Genomic DNA, 16,789 nt, shown 5'->3' on the forward strand with positions numbered 1-16,789 from the left:
GTCAGCGGGCTCAGTGCAATTTATTTCAAGTTGCATACCAGTTTTTAAGCTTTTGTAAGACATTCATATGCATGTAGTCATTAAAATAGGTACGCTGCCTGCATCTATCGATTTTCTTGTACCGCTCGGAAAAACGTAAAGCTTTAATGATATTACGCCTTTTTACAAATGGCATTACTGCTTCGTTGTGAATATAAAGGACTTATATTAAGTTGCGTTATTTGTTGCACAGTTTCGGTTATTTTCATAAAGTGTAATTTTGCGTAGCCACTAAAGTAATTACTTTGCGGTTAACTTTTGCATTTCAACTAATTAAGTGAAAAATATTGAATGTAATGTAAGTAGCAAATTAGACAATTCATTAAGTAGTTCAGAATTATTATGAATTTCTGGCAAAAATAGGTCGGGGCAGCATTGAACGGTTGAGAATGGACGCTTCTTGTCAATCCTCCTTGCAAGCTGAAACGTCGTACAAAATTTATCGCTGAGCCGTTTGGACGGTCCATAAAGTTTATTGTAAATGCCCTTAAGACCAAAAAATTCACAGAACGACGCAGTGCAAAACGAAACAACTTGCACTACTGATAATTTAATTGTGACTCTTGTCAAGAGGAAGTTCGAAGGCTTTTTTCGAATAAAACAATATTTTCTAAGCAAATTTAAAAGTTGAAAGAAAATCATAAATATCCGATCCCGAGAAGAAACCGTCCCAATTAGTATTTAACAGAATGTCATTCAAAAGCCAAAAATCATCAAATGCGATTTTATCAACTGGCTCATTGGAAGCGAATTCATAAAATTCAACCTTAAGAACTAACGAGACATGATGTTTATCTACAGGCGAGAATGGCACATAGCATTGGGAAACGCTGCTATTGATATTTTCGCTGAAAATCATGAGGTCTAGAATTCTGTTTCGCTTGTTCACAAAACAGTTGTGCCAAATTAATGCTGCAAATATTATCAATACCAGTTCACAGGTAACATTTTTAGGTATAAGAGCATGATTCGAGAAGCTATCAGGTCAGTCCATAAGTTCGTGCATATTTTACCCATAATTTCACTTTTGTACTATTTTTTCATACAAAAAATTATTCGCGGAATATAATGGAACTACTTATATATTCTTTGATATATTGTGCATTCAACAAGTCATTTTCATCGCGGATTGAAGCACGTGTTGTTAAAAAATAAAATGGAATCTTCGAACGCGTATAAGAGCATATTTTGTATTTTTTTTATAAAAGTGGTAAAAATGCAACAACTGCTGCTGAAGAAATAAACACTGTTCTCGGAGAGGATACCGTGAGTGTAAGGACTGGCCGAAAGTGGTTTTTAAAATTCCGAAGTGGTAACTGCGACGTGGAGGATGCCCCGCGCGCTGTTCGTCCTGAAGTCTTTAACTCCGAGGACTTGCTCGAACTCGTGGAAACTGAGCCAAATTTCACAGCCGATATGATAGCTCAGAGGTTAAATTCATCGCATGGAGCAGTTCACAGGCACCTGCTTCAGTTGGGAAAGATTTCAAAGTTGGGAAAATGGGTTCCGCATAGACTTTCCGTCGCCAACCTTCAGCAGAGAGTGAATGTGTGTTCTCAGCTGCTGCATTGGCTTGAAAATGAAAGGTTTTGAACCGTATCGTTACTGGTGTTGAAAAATGGGTCCTTTACAATAATCTTGTTTGCAAACGCCAATGGTTAGATAAAGATGAAACACCAGAACCGACCCCTATGGATGGCCTTCACCCCAAGAAGATTCTCCTGTCTATTTGGTGGGATGTGGCGGGTATTGTTTATTATGAACTACTGAAGCCAATCCAGACGATAACTGCTGATTATTATTCCCATCAGCTATCAAACCTGAATGCGGCACTTAACAAAAATTTACCGTCTTTAGTGAATAGACGCAAAGTTTTGTTTCATCACGACAACGCAGGACCTCATACCACAAGGCAAACATTAGGCAAGCGGAACGAGCCCGGATGGGAGCTAATGCCGCATCCACCATACTCTCCGGATATTGCACCTCGTGATTATCACCTTTTCCGTGGACTTCAATCCCACATGAGTAACAAGAACTTCTGCTCAAAAGAAGCTATAAAAAGGGGTATTGAAGCGTATTTTGGCTCCAAGGGCAAACAAATTTTTGAGCAGGCAATTAAAAATATGCCTAAACGTTTATAGACATTGCAAATAATGAAGGAAAATATATTTTTGATTAATAAATCCTTTTAAAGTATTTTAGATTAATTTTAAAACTACCTTTTAAAAAACGCACGAACCTATGGACTGACCTGATATTATAAAAGTATAGACTTTTGGCTATTAACAAACAAAAAAAAACAGAAGCGCTCGAAAACACGTGCGCACGCTTTAATTATACGTTTACACCCTGTAAAATTTCGAAAAAACAAATTGATTTTTTTTTTTCATAAAATGTTAAGATAATCCTTTAAGAATATGTCAAAAAATGTTTAGAACGTAAATTTAAGTATTTCTTATAAAGGGTGATTTTTTAAGAGCTATAGGAAAGTTTTTCAAAAAAACACACGTACAATTCTGAAAAATGCATGAAATTTTTATTTAAATCGATAGTGCAGTCCATATAATTTAATATTTGAAAATTATTTCATGCAAATGTTGACCGTGACTGCGCTTCAAATAATCAATAATCTAAATGCGTTATATCGCACGATCTGGGTGGCCAATTGACAGGTCCCGAAAGTGAAATAAAATGTTCATCGAACTCGTCTCTCAACAAGTCCATTGTTACCCGTGCTGTGTGGCATGTTGCACCGTCTTGCTGAAACCACATGTCATGCAAGTCAAACTCTTGTATTTTGGGCAAAAAAAAGTTGGATATCATTTCACGGTAGCGCTCACCATTCACAGTTACGTTAAGATTCGCAGCATCTTTGAAGAACTACGGTCCAATGATACCTCCAGCCCATAAACCGCACCAAACTGTGACATTTTCAGGATACATTGGTAACTCTTGCAATTCTTCTGGCTGATCTTCACTCTTCGCTGAACACAATTTTTCGATAAAAAAGTGGATCTTCGGCCAACTTTCCAAGAGCCCATTCACCAAAAATTCTGCGTTGCGATAGGTCGTTCGGCTTCAATTCTTGCACCAGTTGTATTTTGAAAGGCTTCACACCTAAATCCTTTCGCAAAATTTTCCACGTTGTTGAGTAACAGAGGCCCAATTGCTGCGAACGGCGACGAATCGATAATTGATGGTCACCATTAACACTGGCCGATACAGCAGCGATATTTTCTTCAGTTCGCACTCTACGTAAGCGTGTTGGTGATTTGATGTCCAATAATGTAAATTTGGTTCTAAATTTAGTCACAATAGCTCGAGTAGCCGCTTCAGTGGGTCGATTAAACTGACCATAAAATGGAAGAAGCGCACGATAAAGTTTCTTAAGGGAGCACGCATTTTTATAATAAAATTCAATGATTTGCAAGCGTTGTTCGTTTGTAAGACGATTCATTGTTAAATTATAGACCAAACTGAAGATGTTTGACAGTGAAACAAAACACGAAATGTATGTCAGCTGTTTTAACCAACTGTTTAAAAAGATAATAGATAAAAAATCACCCTTTATTAGGAAAATTCGCCCCAAAATAAATTTTTTTTAAGCATTTTATTCCGCGTTTTTTCATCTGTTCTAATTCACATAGAAATTATGACATTAATAAACAAAAAAAATGTTTGGTTTTTTGTATTCAGATCACTGACGCCGATGCTACAATGCCCGCCGATTGAGAATCCCCGCTGCGGCCTTCCTGGAAGAATAGAATGCACATCCGCCATTTTAAATGATTAAACGATTACGTTTCATCATTCGAACAAATTTTATTGCAATGTTCAATTTCATCTAAATTTATTCGCAAAAACTTTTTCTTATACACTCAAAGTATTCTAATCAAATTAATAACGCTCATTTTCTTTAAAACTATATATTCAAAAACCTTTTTAACGCCTTTTCAGTTTCTATTACTAATTTACTACGCTTTTCAAATCACACACACACACAGAGGACGCACTTTGCACAACCATTCGTAAAACGAGAAGTGGCCTTTCAAAGGGCAAAATGAATTCGTTTGAGTCAAAGCCAATGAATTCTATTGGCTGTTAGCTATAAAGCTGAAAGAGTGTGTGTGAATAGGTGCCTGTACACGCATGCTGAAGTGTTTAATTGGCTTCATATGCCTGAACACGTGTTCATGCATGCAATTATTCCTGTAGGAATGAACTGAACAAGTGAGATACATTTCAGCTTCAGAACTATTACGATTTCGCTAGTTGTAAGCCAGTTGGGAGTAGCGGCGTCTGTCCTCAGGGTATAACAGATATAAACAAGCACCCGTTTCTAATGCAGTAAGTTTCTGGTTTGAGTTGGGTTGTCACTTTCCAATTTGTAATCAAATGCAACTTATTAAATATATAAAAATTAATATGAGAAGTAGTAAATAAAAAAAGTTGTTGGTTTCTCAAAGCTGATCAAAACTATCGAATCTATGATCTCCTGACTAGTACGCAAAATCAGATATTGTCACTGTAGCAGGAGCGTGAGCTAGAACTTTGTTTTATTTATTTTTTTTTCACACATATAAATCGTTAAATTTAACACTGGTTGGGATTGTCACATCCGTCCTTTGTTTTAGGCTTAGCAGCGCTTTCCTACAATTATTGGTGTGCGTCTTGATGTTGTTCCACAGTTTCAAACCGCCTTCAAAAAACAGTGCTTCACAAAGGAATGTGGATTCTTGTCGATCTTGTAGAGTAACACAGGAATCGGAATGTGACCAAAACCCCCTAAAGACTTACGGTTAAAAACCGGTTTTTCACATCTTTGCGTACTTTTAAACCTATAACTTAGTTTAACGCAAAACGGTTTTCAATTTCCTACTAATATAGTATTTGAAAGAAGAAAATGAGCCTATGAAATTTGGCATATATATTATTAATTTAGAAAACTGTGGACGTCTGTATCTTTTTCCCCGTGAGTCTCCAGAATGTCTTACTGGTAATTTACTACTGTTGTAAATCCAATAGTCACCTATACTTCATTCGCATGGTGGCCTACTATGTACTAGACAGAGAACTAAATTAAGTAAATTGCATTGAATGAGAACCTGTCCCACTGATGCACTCAGTACATTTCTCCCCCCCCTATCATTATAGAGATGGAGACTGTCTTAGAAGCATCAAGACTTAATAATGTTTCCGGCAAAAGGATAGGAAATCTCAACCGGTATATGGAAATCGCTGAGTACTTCATAAGCAATTCTATAGTTCAAATGCGTAGTGCATTAACTCTTGTGCTAAATATCTGTAGGAATTTGAATATTGGGAACTTTGAGACTGGTAGTCTACACTTTCAACCTTATCTCGAAAATCTAGTATATAGTTGGCTCAAAGCTAGCGGATCGTAGGACTGGTGTCGTACTTTAAAAATCGATAGTCATACACGCTTATCCAACATTATTTCAGGCGGAAATCAATAGCACAGACGTCTGTGGTAGAGAATACTTCCGAAGAGGAAATACTTCCATTGATTTGGCCATGACAGCTCACCAGCTGCCTAGACGTATAGGGAAGAAGAATATGTTGAACACGTCTTATTCCAATGCCCACGTTATGTTGCCTAAACCTTTAAAATTTTAAGCGGAGAAAATATTATGGATTTTATGCTGGAATCAGCTAGAATCCGAAGAGAGTCTGCGCGCATGTAACACAGAATCATAACGATCTAAGACGCATAGAGTTTCGCAGGTGTCAACAATAATTAGGAGCCTTTGAGCTAACCCGTCTCGTGAAATAGTTGCGCGTGGAGAGTGGCAGATAGTGGAGAGGTGTTTCGTAAGTAAGAGTAGCTGTGAGGCTACAAGTCGTGCATACCGCCATGCCGGTATAAAAACCCTCACGAGAGTTCCTCTTCACCTCGTCATTGCCGAACAGAAAGACAGTCGGACAGCCTTATGTGCACTACAGTCGCACATATTGGAATTTGTTAAGGGGGTATTCTAGTCTAGAAATTTGAAAAAATCGAAAAAAAATTTTTTTTTTCAAAATTTGATAGCTTAAGTATTCAAAAATATCTCCCTAAAAGGATTTTTCAAAATTCGAATTTTTTTAGAAGTTACAACTATTTTAGTGATGCGACAGCTTCACTGGCTTGAGCGGACGGCGAACTTCAAAAGTGTTTTTCTCGAAACTACTTCATTCGATACGGTCGGCGCGATATCTCAAGTTCTAATCAACCGATTTGCTTGAAGTTTATCATGAATATTTTTTAAGTATATCTCTACCGCATGACGCACGAAAAACTGGAAATTTCAATTTTTTAATATGTGTAAACAATTCGAGAAAGCTTGAAAATTAGGCAAAAATCGACCTCAATTTTTGTGTAGCCGCCATTTTAAGAAATAAAAATGTTTCCCCTTTTTTTCTGCGTCATACGATAATGACATTCATATTAATTAAGAATTTGTCATCTTTTTATTTTAAATGACCACAAGGGTAGAAATCGTGACGACAAGGACAATGCCTTTTGTTTTCCCCTTGCACTTCAAGGACGCATAATTCCAAGAAATTTTTTTTTTTTAATTCATTTTGTGTGCTCTTAATATATAAATAAATAAATGATAAAAAAATGGATACTCAAAATATCAATAGTTTGTTTTTATTCACCGTCAAAACATTCTCGATGTTCGGTCCTCTAGACTAGAATACCCCCTTAAGTAATGGTTAATGAATATTTTTTAAGTATATCTCTACCGCATGACGCACGAAAAACTGGAAATTTCAATTTTTTAATATGTGTAAACAATTCGAGAAAGCTTGAAAATTAGGCAAAAATCGACCTCAATTTTTGTGTAGCCGCCATTTTAAGAAATAAAAATGTTTCCCCTTTTTTTCTGCGTCATACGATAATGACATTCATATTAATTAAGAATTTGTCATCTTTTTATTTTAAATGACCACAAGGGTAGAAATCGTGACGACAAGGACAATGCCTTTTGTTTTCCCCTTGCACTTCAAGGACGCATAATTCCAAGAAATTTTTTTTTTTTAATTCATTTTGTGTGCTCTTAATATATAAATAAATAAATGATAAAAAAATGGATACTCAAAATATCAATAGTTTGTTTTTATTCACCGTCAAAACATTCTCGATGTTCGGTCCTCTAGACTAGAATACCCCCTTAAGTAATGGTTCATGGCAAAGATCGCAATTTTGTAGGGCTGAGCACCGAGAAACGAAAGTTATAAACCTGCGGACTGCATAGCGAAACTGGGTGCTATCTCAACACAGTTTTCGTAAAGGAACTTATCAAGGACTAGCAAATCAGGTAGCACTGGATAGAGAGTACATGACAGAGGGATATTTAAACAGTTTATCAGGAACATTAAATAGTTTTATTCTTAAGTCTGTATAGAGAGGACTTACGAACTCTCACCTTGTACTATTGTGCTCAACATTGTTACTAAACCATTGCACGACGATATTGGGAAATGGACTTTATAATTCTTCAAAATCTTACTAAGGCTGACCCGAATAAATTGCAATGTGGAAAGTCGATTTGCGGCCATTTTTTTAACTTCCAGATGTGTATGCTACCGACTTCCCATATCACAACATACTAGGTTGTTCAATAAGTTTTTCATAAAAAAAAACAAAACAAAATTTATGGTTTGAAATACACTTCATTATTCAGTGCAGTCTCCCTAAATATCAATCAACTTATTCCAAGGAGATTGCAATTTATGAACTCCATCACTGAAGTGAGAATATAAAAGCGTTGCAAAATACAATACTTAAAATATTTGTTTTCTTTGGCAAAACGGATCTTTTTCAAGAATTTTGCCCTCCAGCTGCACTGAAAGTTTAAAATAATATTCAGAATTTATTGTTTTACCAGTTTGCAAGTAATCCACAAAAAAAAAAATCCTTTTGCATTTCCAAAACTGATGCTAACACCTTCTCGGCTGATTTCTTGACACGAGCTCCCTTCGGAGCCGAAGAATCAGGTTCACACCACTCTTTAGCCTCTTATTCTGATTATGCATTCTAGCGATAGACCCAAGTCTAATCTATAGTAATAAATCGATGCAGAAAATCCACTTCATCCTTTCGAAAACACTCTAAATGCTGCTCAGAAAGTTGCATTCGAATGTACTTTTGTTTCTTTGTTAGTGAATGTTGCACTGTGTGCATACACAGCTTTCTGAAGCAAAATTCTTCAGTCAAAATATTACTTATATACCATATATGTATATATAATTGGCTCGCACACCCTTTTAGGGTGTTTGGCCGAGCTCCTCCTCCCATTTGTGGTGTGCGTCTTGATGTTGTTCCACAAATGGTGGGACCTACAGTTTCAAGCCGACTCCGAACGGTAGATTTTTTTTCCATGAGGAGTTTTTTCATGGCAGAAATATACTCGGAGGTTTGCCATTGCCTGCCGAGGGGTGACCTCTATTAGAAACCACTTTTTCTTTATTTTGATCTTTTACTGAGATTCGAGCCTACATTCTGTCTGAATTCCGAGTGGTAGGCACGCACCAAGCTACGGCGGTCGCCGTTTACTTATACTGCCCCATAAAATGGTCCAAGGGCTTCTAGTCTCTTCTAAATCTCTTTCAATCTCGATGATTTTCCAACGACTTCTGGTGTTGTTGCTATTTTTGTACGTCTTTGACATTGATCGTCTTCAAGACTTGGCCGACCACTTTTAAATTCAGCAACGCACAATTCTACTGTACAAATTGATGGCGAAAAGTCCTTAGCCACTTTTAACAATCGTTCATAAATTTCCTTTTCTTTCAAGCGTTCCAAAATTAAAAATGCTGACAGTTACACCTCAATATTAATAGCACCGTATCTAAATGTGATATGATTGGTCGCGCGGTTTATAGTCTTAAATTTTTTTTTTTTATTTTTATATTCATTAACTTTGGTAAGAACGAAATTTTCTTTTTTGGCTAATTACTCGAAGGTTTTACGTTTTAAGTTTTTTAATACACAGCACAAACCGGCTGTCACCAATTACATTTACTACCCGTGGAGGCAGTGCTGCCAAGTTGGAAAAGGAACCTCTAAATACAATAAAGCAAAATTAATCAGCCGTCGTATGTCAATCAATTTGCACTTGTGAGCTAGAAAATCAGTACACAAACAGACAAACAGTGGAGCTCAAAGAGGCTTAAATGTGGAGATTAAATTAGAAATATACATCACCCAAATTATGGTTAATTTTGCGCCATCTATAATCTGTAGTAACATAGACAATATTCAAATTAATTTTGTGGATTATGTTTTTACTATCACGATCACTGGTTTGCACTACTTTCTGTACACCTCTTTGATTGTAAGTATTACTTCGCTGTGAGGAATAACACTCTATCCTTGATGTTGTTGTTGTAGCAACATAAGCTTTCAACACACATATACGGGGAATGCCGCCGAAGTGACAGTCCTTGACCGGATATATAATTTGGGTCGTTCCGCTTACGTAGAGACCGACTGTCGTGGAACGACACACTCACATCCTATCCCCCTTTCAGCTTGTTATGCAATTATAAATTGTTGGAAATCTGGTAACTCAGGTATTCGAGTTTGTTATTTTTCCCATGCAAGAAAAACTATTTTTAATGAATCAGTTTTGAAGTTGTCGCTGTAAAATATTGGTGGAATTTTTCTATTTTTTAATAAACCATAGAATTGGCAAGACGTACCACAGGTCCTTTCATTTTTTGCTACGGTCTTCCCGGCTAAGTTAACATAAATGCTAATGAGTTTTAATGGCTGCCCTAATTGCTTATTTCGACCTATGCTTACGAGAACTGTAAAGTAAACGTTGCAGCAGCCATCGTCCGCTACTACAACTACTCACACGTTGGCCTACACTTAAATGTAAGCATAGTGTTAGGCGCTGTGTTGGCTAAGTATGCAAGTAATTTTTGCATGTGGGTGCTCATTTGTTGGTAGATTAATTTGACTTAGCATGTAAAAGTATGGACATTGCAAAGTCGACAGCCGCACTTGAACAAGAGATGGTTATCTTTAGCAAACGGCGGCATATCTGTTTTCGCAAACCTGTGGCTGGAGTGTATGGGTGAATGTTCGTACATAAAGTGTGTAACCTAGCATGTTCAAATATGTATGTCCATTATATATAGAAGCTACATACATATTAAGTTGCTATGCAATTGGTTGCTTGTCTCTGAAGTGTGTACACAAGCAAATATTGTATTTTATGAGAATGATATGGTGTTACCTAAAACCAAAAAAAGAACAAAAAAGGAGGAGCACATTGTTAAATCTTTACGAAAGGTTTCCACTTAAGTGCCAAAATGACTTTCAGAAAAATGTAAAAGCTATAAATTTTGCAGATATATAACCCACAAGTGGCATCTTGGCGCCGCTTGTTGTGTGCCCTCGTCACTTCTCGGGTAAATCAGGCTGGGTAATTAAGTAAATATTGGGGGAGACAAAGTTTGTCGAGACAAATTTGTAATTTGTTGAGCCATCTCTTCTCCATTAGGTGTAATAAAATTAAGCACAGTAACTAAAGCTTTTGTATAAGCTTTCATATAAATAATAGTCCAAAGAAGAATGTGTCTGCACATATGCACGTCTTTTTTGTGGTTAAAGAAAGATATTTGCTACTAAATTTTGAGTTTAAGAAATCCTCTAGAAAAAAGTTCTACATTTGTAACAAAATTCGATTGAAATCTGACGCTTTTCGAAAGAAGACAAAAGACGCGCAGTCATTGTAATGCATAACCGCGAGTCGTGAGATACTACTCAAATATTGATATTCAGAAAAGGTCACTGTGAAGAACCAAATGACTCAACAAACTTTCTAGTTCAAGAGTGGCTACAATGGCAAAAACAAATATTCTTCTATTACTCTAAATAAGAGTTTTTCAATCGGTAACGAGGCACGCATGGAAATCTTAGCAGAAAGTCAGTATCATATCTCCGAAAAACGAGTTTCCAAAGTCAGTACGAATCCGAAACAATGATTTTATTGAAATTAAGTTAGAATCCTCTTTTCTGACGAAGCGCATTTTCATCTCGGCGGATATGTGAACAAGCAAAACTGCCGCATTTGGGGACGCAAAATCCGCACAGGATCATTGAGAAACCTATACACTCTCGTAGAGTGACTATTTAGTGCAGATTATAGAGCCATTGCACGAGTATTTTTGCCCAGTTTGCTTAGAAAATGCTGCAGAAAACGCCATTTTGGTAAATGGTGAGCGCTACAGAGGCATTATAAACGGGTTTTTGTGGCCGGTTGTTTTAGACATTAAATTCAATGGTCTTTAGCTTTAATAGCATGACGCACCATGCCATATTCCTATGCCATAGAAGATCTTTTAGGCGCTAAGTTGGGTAACCGTGTTATAAATGGTGTAGAACGCCGGTGATGTTGAGCACCGAGGCTATGCAAATAAGCCATTTATGGTTTAGGCTTTTAACGAGTATACCGACCAAGCCATTTGTAAGATAAGCCCAGACGCCGTCATCAAGATTAGGAAACCTGATTAGGATTTCAATTATGTGTGAAGTGTTCGTGCCGATAATATCTGATTGATTCGTGTGTCCAATGATAAAAAATGCGTATGAAATTAACCGACGATTTACTTATGTTATGAGATTGCTTGGCATCGGTCACGCTGGAATTAATCTTTTTTGCTCGATGATGGATTTAAAGATTTTTCATAAGTCTCTCTATTATCAAGTGATACAGCAAATAAGTGTCGTTGTCAAATATGTTACTGATGTAGTACTTAAAAAAGCAATAAAGGAAGAAAACGGAAAGAACGTGGCAGAAGGTTTCCCAGAAAATCACTTGACTGTTTCAGGAGATGGTTCGTGGGATAAGAGAGATTTTTCCTCTCTCTTGGACATTGTGTCATTGATAGGAAAATTTTCTAATAAAATTGTTGACGTCACAGTTAAGTCAAGTATATGTAAAGGATACCAGTATTTAGCAACGAAAGATCCCATCTAAGCCGAGAGTTTATACGATGATCACAAAGATAAATGCACAGCAAACCACGAGGGCAGTAGTGGTAAAATGGAGGTCAACGGGATTTCGGAAATGTTCAAGCGTTCTCTGCAGCGTTATGATGTTAAGTATATGAGGTACATTGGAGATAGAGACAGTAAAACCCATAAAAATTTGTTAGATGATAAACTGATAAACCTTACGGTGGCGATCCAGAAGTTGAGAAGCCAGAATGTGTATTGAATGGAAAGAATGTAAAGTACCGGGCACTTCAAGGTGTAAAAAAAACTATTACCGAGTACGCAAAAGTGAAAAACAATTGGAGGCAGCTAAGAACACAAAGATGGCCGTAAAAGTGAGGAGCACTGAGGAAAGTGCTACAAAAAAGCGTAGGACAAAGAGAGACTCGTCGACCAGCGCTGAGCCACCAAAACCTAAACCGTTGCAATTAACTAATAAGATTATGTTAAAAATGTCTACGTACTACGGTTTGGCAATCACCAGAAACTGTAATTCTCTCGAAGAAATGAAAAAAGCCGTGTGGGCTACATTCCCTCAGCACTCTTACTGCTCAGATTCTTGGTGCAAGTATCAACAGCTCAAAGCGGAAAATCAAGAAAGCACTTATGAACACCCAGTAACGTTTGACGAACAAGTTATAAATCCCATAAAACCAGTTTAAGAGACTTTAGCGTCCGACGATTTATTGAAAAGATGCTTGGGCGGGAACACCCAAAATAACAGTGAAAGTTTTAATCACTGGGTATGGCATAATGAGGGTTTTCTACCTGTACTCAAGGTTATGGAGACAATGGGCGTTACATTAAGACAAACAGCCAGGGACTACGCTGACGATGTTGGCACTGCACGGATTTTGAGGGCAGAGAAAAATGCAGAAGCCAACTGTATTGAGGCCAGAACTTTACGTAGGGCTCTAAAAGCTGCTGAAAATTACAACTTTGAGGAAACGGACGGAGAATCACAGACTCAAAACTATTCAACCGATTTGGCTAAAAATTTAACCCGTTATTCTAGATCTACATATCTAGATCCCGGACCTTTAAAATATTAAAATTTTTAATAATAAACTATTTAATTTAAACAATTTATGAAAAAAAAAATTAGATTTAGAGAACTTTTTTCACAAGTCCGTCATTTTTTTTTTTTTTTTTTTTTTTTTTTTTTTTTTATGTATATTCTATTTTAGGTTCGGGACCTAAAATAAAGTCTACAGAATAATAATCTCTTTGAATTTTTTATTTCAGATGACTTTGGCTGTGTGTTTCCCCGAACCAAATTATCTTTTTTTTAAGAACTCCACTTTGACGTCAAAAATTTTAAACAAATTAATATAAAATTAACTTTAAAAAATTGTTTTTATATACTTCAAAACACCAATAAAAACATGTAAAAACTTTAAAACGATCGCATTTTATTTTCTTTTTAAAAAAGATTCATGAAAAAACGTCGAAATTTCAGTCATTACACCGGACTACTACCTTAATAGGAGGCGCTATGGCGAAACCAGTCAAGGTAGTCACGTAATTGAATTTCTGTTCCACAAATAATGGGAATGTTTCTCCCTTTGAATAAACCAGTTACAGATGAAAGGAATTTATTGCGCTGTACCATAATAAGTAAAATAATGGCTGTAGTTATTGTCTATGTATATGTCTTCGGTTATTGTTACCTTTGACGCGACATTCGCTATATTAGTCGATTGTTTCATGTTCTAAAGATAGATGCAAATATTATCTTTAGTTTTGATGAATCTCTTGATCACCTTATAGCCTAAATAATATATTTACGGTTGTAAATATTAGATATATCAATTTTCTGAGCTCATATATTTGGTTGACTGAAAATGTAAACAGTTTTCGCATATTTTATAGAATATTTTTCCATCAAGCCTGATCATCATAGACCCTTTTAAAAGTTCAGCAATGGAAACATGCGAAAAAAAGATTACTTAAAAAACCGAATGTAAGAACAATAATAGATGATAACTATACGGGTATCAAAAGCACGACCTATTGAAGTATTTATTGAGTCCAGCATAGTAGTAGGCATAAATTTGCATAGTTTAAAGTTCAAAGCACATCAATATTGAAAAGCATATTGTGAATCATCGCCCAGGGCATAAAGTATTATTACATAAAAGTCTAGTTTTCCATTATTGCTTGCGGGAGTTCATCATTCAGCAACGTTTTCTACATATGTAGGTATGTACGGCCATGAAAAAGCTCCTCATAAAAAATATTTGCCGTTTGGAGTCGGCTTGAAACTGTAGGTCCCTCCATTGGTGGAACAACATCAAGACGCACACCACAAATAAGAGGAGGAGCTCGGCCAAACACCCAAAAAGGGTGTACGCGCCAATTATATATATATATATAGGTATGCACGTATGTGTGTATGTATATATGTCTGAATGTATGTATGTATATGTACTATATTTCTTTATTGGTATGTTGTGTGGTAGGCGCATTCTTTATTTTTGTAACCCAAAAAATATTAAAATTCATCTCGTCAACATGAAATGTTGCTTTGTCAGAATGGCGTACATATCTATTTACATATTGTATATTTCGACCAAGCCTTGCATTCCGCCTGACATTTTTGCGATGAAACCACGTAGAATATGGCCAGAGTCATAGCAGATAACAACTATGTGTGTCGCATGGAATGTGAGGAAGCGCAGCAGGCATAGTTACTGCAACCAACCAACCAAACAAGCCTTCAAGCAATCAACTCTCCCGTGACTGGTAGTTGATGGCGTACACTGCTTGCTCGCAGCATATCATCATCATCATCTTTCGCATGCAATGCAGCGATGTTTACCAAAATCAAATTCAATTTGCCCACACAGTGCAGTACTGTGGAAAAGCTATGAAAAAATAACAAGCGTAATAAATAAAAAGAATATGATAAAGTCTATCGCTCCTTATAAGTAGCGGGGAAAGTTTAAATATTTCCGTCAATTTAAAAGCAGCACATAATTCAGCAGAAAAGTTCAAATATCCAGTTTTTGTTGAAATGTTAGTTCCACTATTACTCGTAATATTTCATTTGACCTGAAAGTTTTGACCAGCGCAAGACTTTTGATTCTGCCAATAAGTCTCGTACGCTTTAAAGTGTTATTCGAGCGCAGAGTAGAACAAACCAATCAGTCGCTTGTAAGTATCACTACTTTCAGATGTACACATCCGCGCACACACAAATGAACACTGGTGTGTGTGTGTGTGCTTGATGTGTTTGAAAAATATATTTTAGTAATGATATCCTTTTAACAGACTTTAGTATACTATACGCTTTTATAATAGCGCTTCCTTTGAATGACCGACGGCATTCGACTTTATTTCTCTATTTTTCTTTTCGTATTCACTTCTGTCGTTGAACATACACACACATATGCACTACCAATAATCGTATGTATGTGTTGACACACATTCATCGGGTGTGTTCAACTGTGTGCTTTTTATCTGTATGAATCGGTGCGAGAGTGTTTGACGTGTGTGTGCGCACGACGTGACGCTAAAAGGCAACGAAAGACGATCGAACACTTCCTGCAATTTATCTAATGTAAGTAGAGTGCATTTCATTCCTTTCCGTATATTTTTCTTCGTCCTACTTTCCCTGTAATGATGAGATACTCTTTTTGTTTCTTATTTTATTTAGGTACAGCTGATGAAGCTAAAAACGCTCAAAGGAAATTATCTTATTTCAAAAGTCAACTTTTGAGTCATATAGAATAGCTAAGAATGTCTTAAATAAATATTTTATTTCACAACATACGCTGGAAATAAAGCAGGAACATTTTTGTGCAACCGCTTGCCACACTGGCTCAAGTGAGAAAGGAAGTTTGAGAGAGGAAGGTTTCGTGAGCAAGTATCGCTAGAAAAATCACGAAGTATTCAATTTAATTTTATTTCTATGGAAGCAGAATGTGTTATATTTTTAAACTTGTGTGAATCTTCAGCCTAAACCGGACCAAGGTTGTAATATTAATGCATGGATGACCCCTTGACGATTATTAATGAAAAAAAAAACAAACAAAAAATAGAAAAAATTAACAGAATAGCATCTATTCTTACCTACCAGAGATGTGAAATACCTTTAAAAAAATTCGGAATCCTTTTAAACTTCCATATTCAAAACTTCTATGTAAACTTTCTTGCCGAAGTCACTTCCTTGACGATTTTGCGCGAGTTCAGGGCCCCAGTAGTTCTCTCCTTGCACTAATTGGCGTCGACTAGAAATATATTATATGTATAAATAAGTTTATTGAGCATTCTTCCGCTCTTACTTTCGCAAGCTTACTATCGGAGAGCCCCCCTCTTTCTCTACCCAGCCTTCGGGCACCGTATCGAATACTCTCAGCGGTGCACCATTTGTATCCATGTGTACGACATGATTTAATCAGTAAATGCACTGCGTCCTTATGCACTGCCCTCTTTCCATGTAAAACGTGCACAGGCTATTTTTTCCATGGTCTGCAGAACTTTTATGCCTTGCAAATGGACAAATCTTCATAAATTTTGCGTAAAATTTTTCTCTCCAATACCAAAGAACCGCATCATCGGATATTGCCATCATCAAAATTTCTGTGATATTCATATTCGAAAAATTTATTATTTCCGTATTATAAAATACGAGGTGTATTCAAAAAATAAGGTGAAATTTCATTTTTCCCAAAAAATATTTATTTATCCATCTATTTTATCTCCTTCAAAGTAGTCCCCCTCAGATAT

This window comes from Anastrepha ludens, chromosome 4 (assembly GCF_028408465.1).
Source record: "Anastrepha ludens isolate Willacy chromosome 4, idAnaLude1.1, whole genome shotgun sequence".
NCBI classification, from domain to species: Eukaryota; Metazoa; Arthropoda; class Insecta; order Diptera; family Tephritidae; genus Anastrepha; species Anastrepha ludens.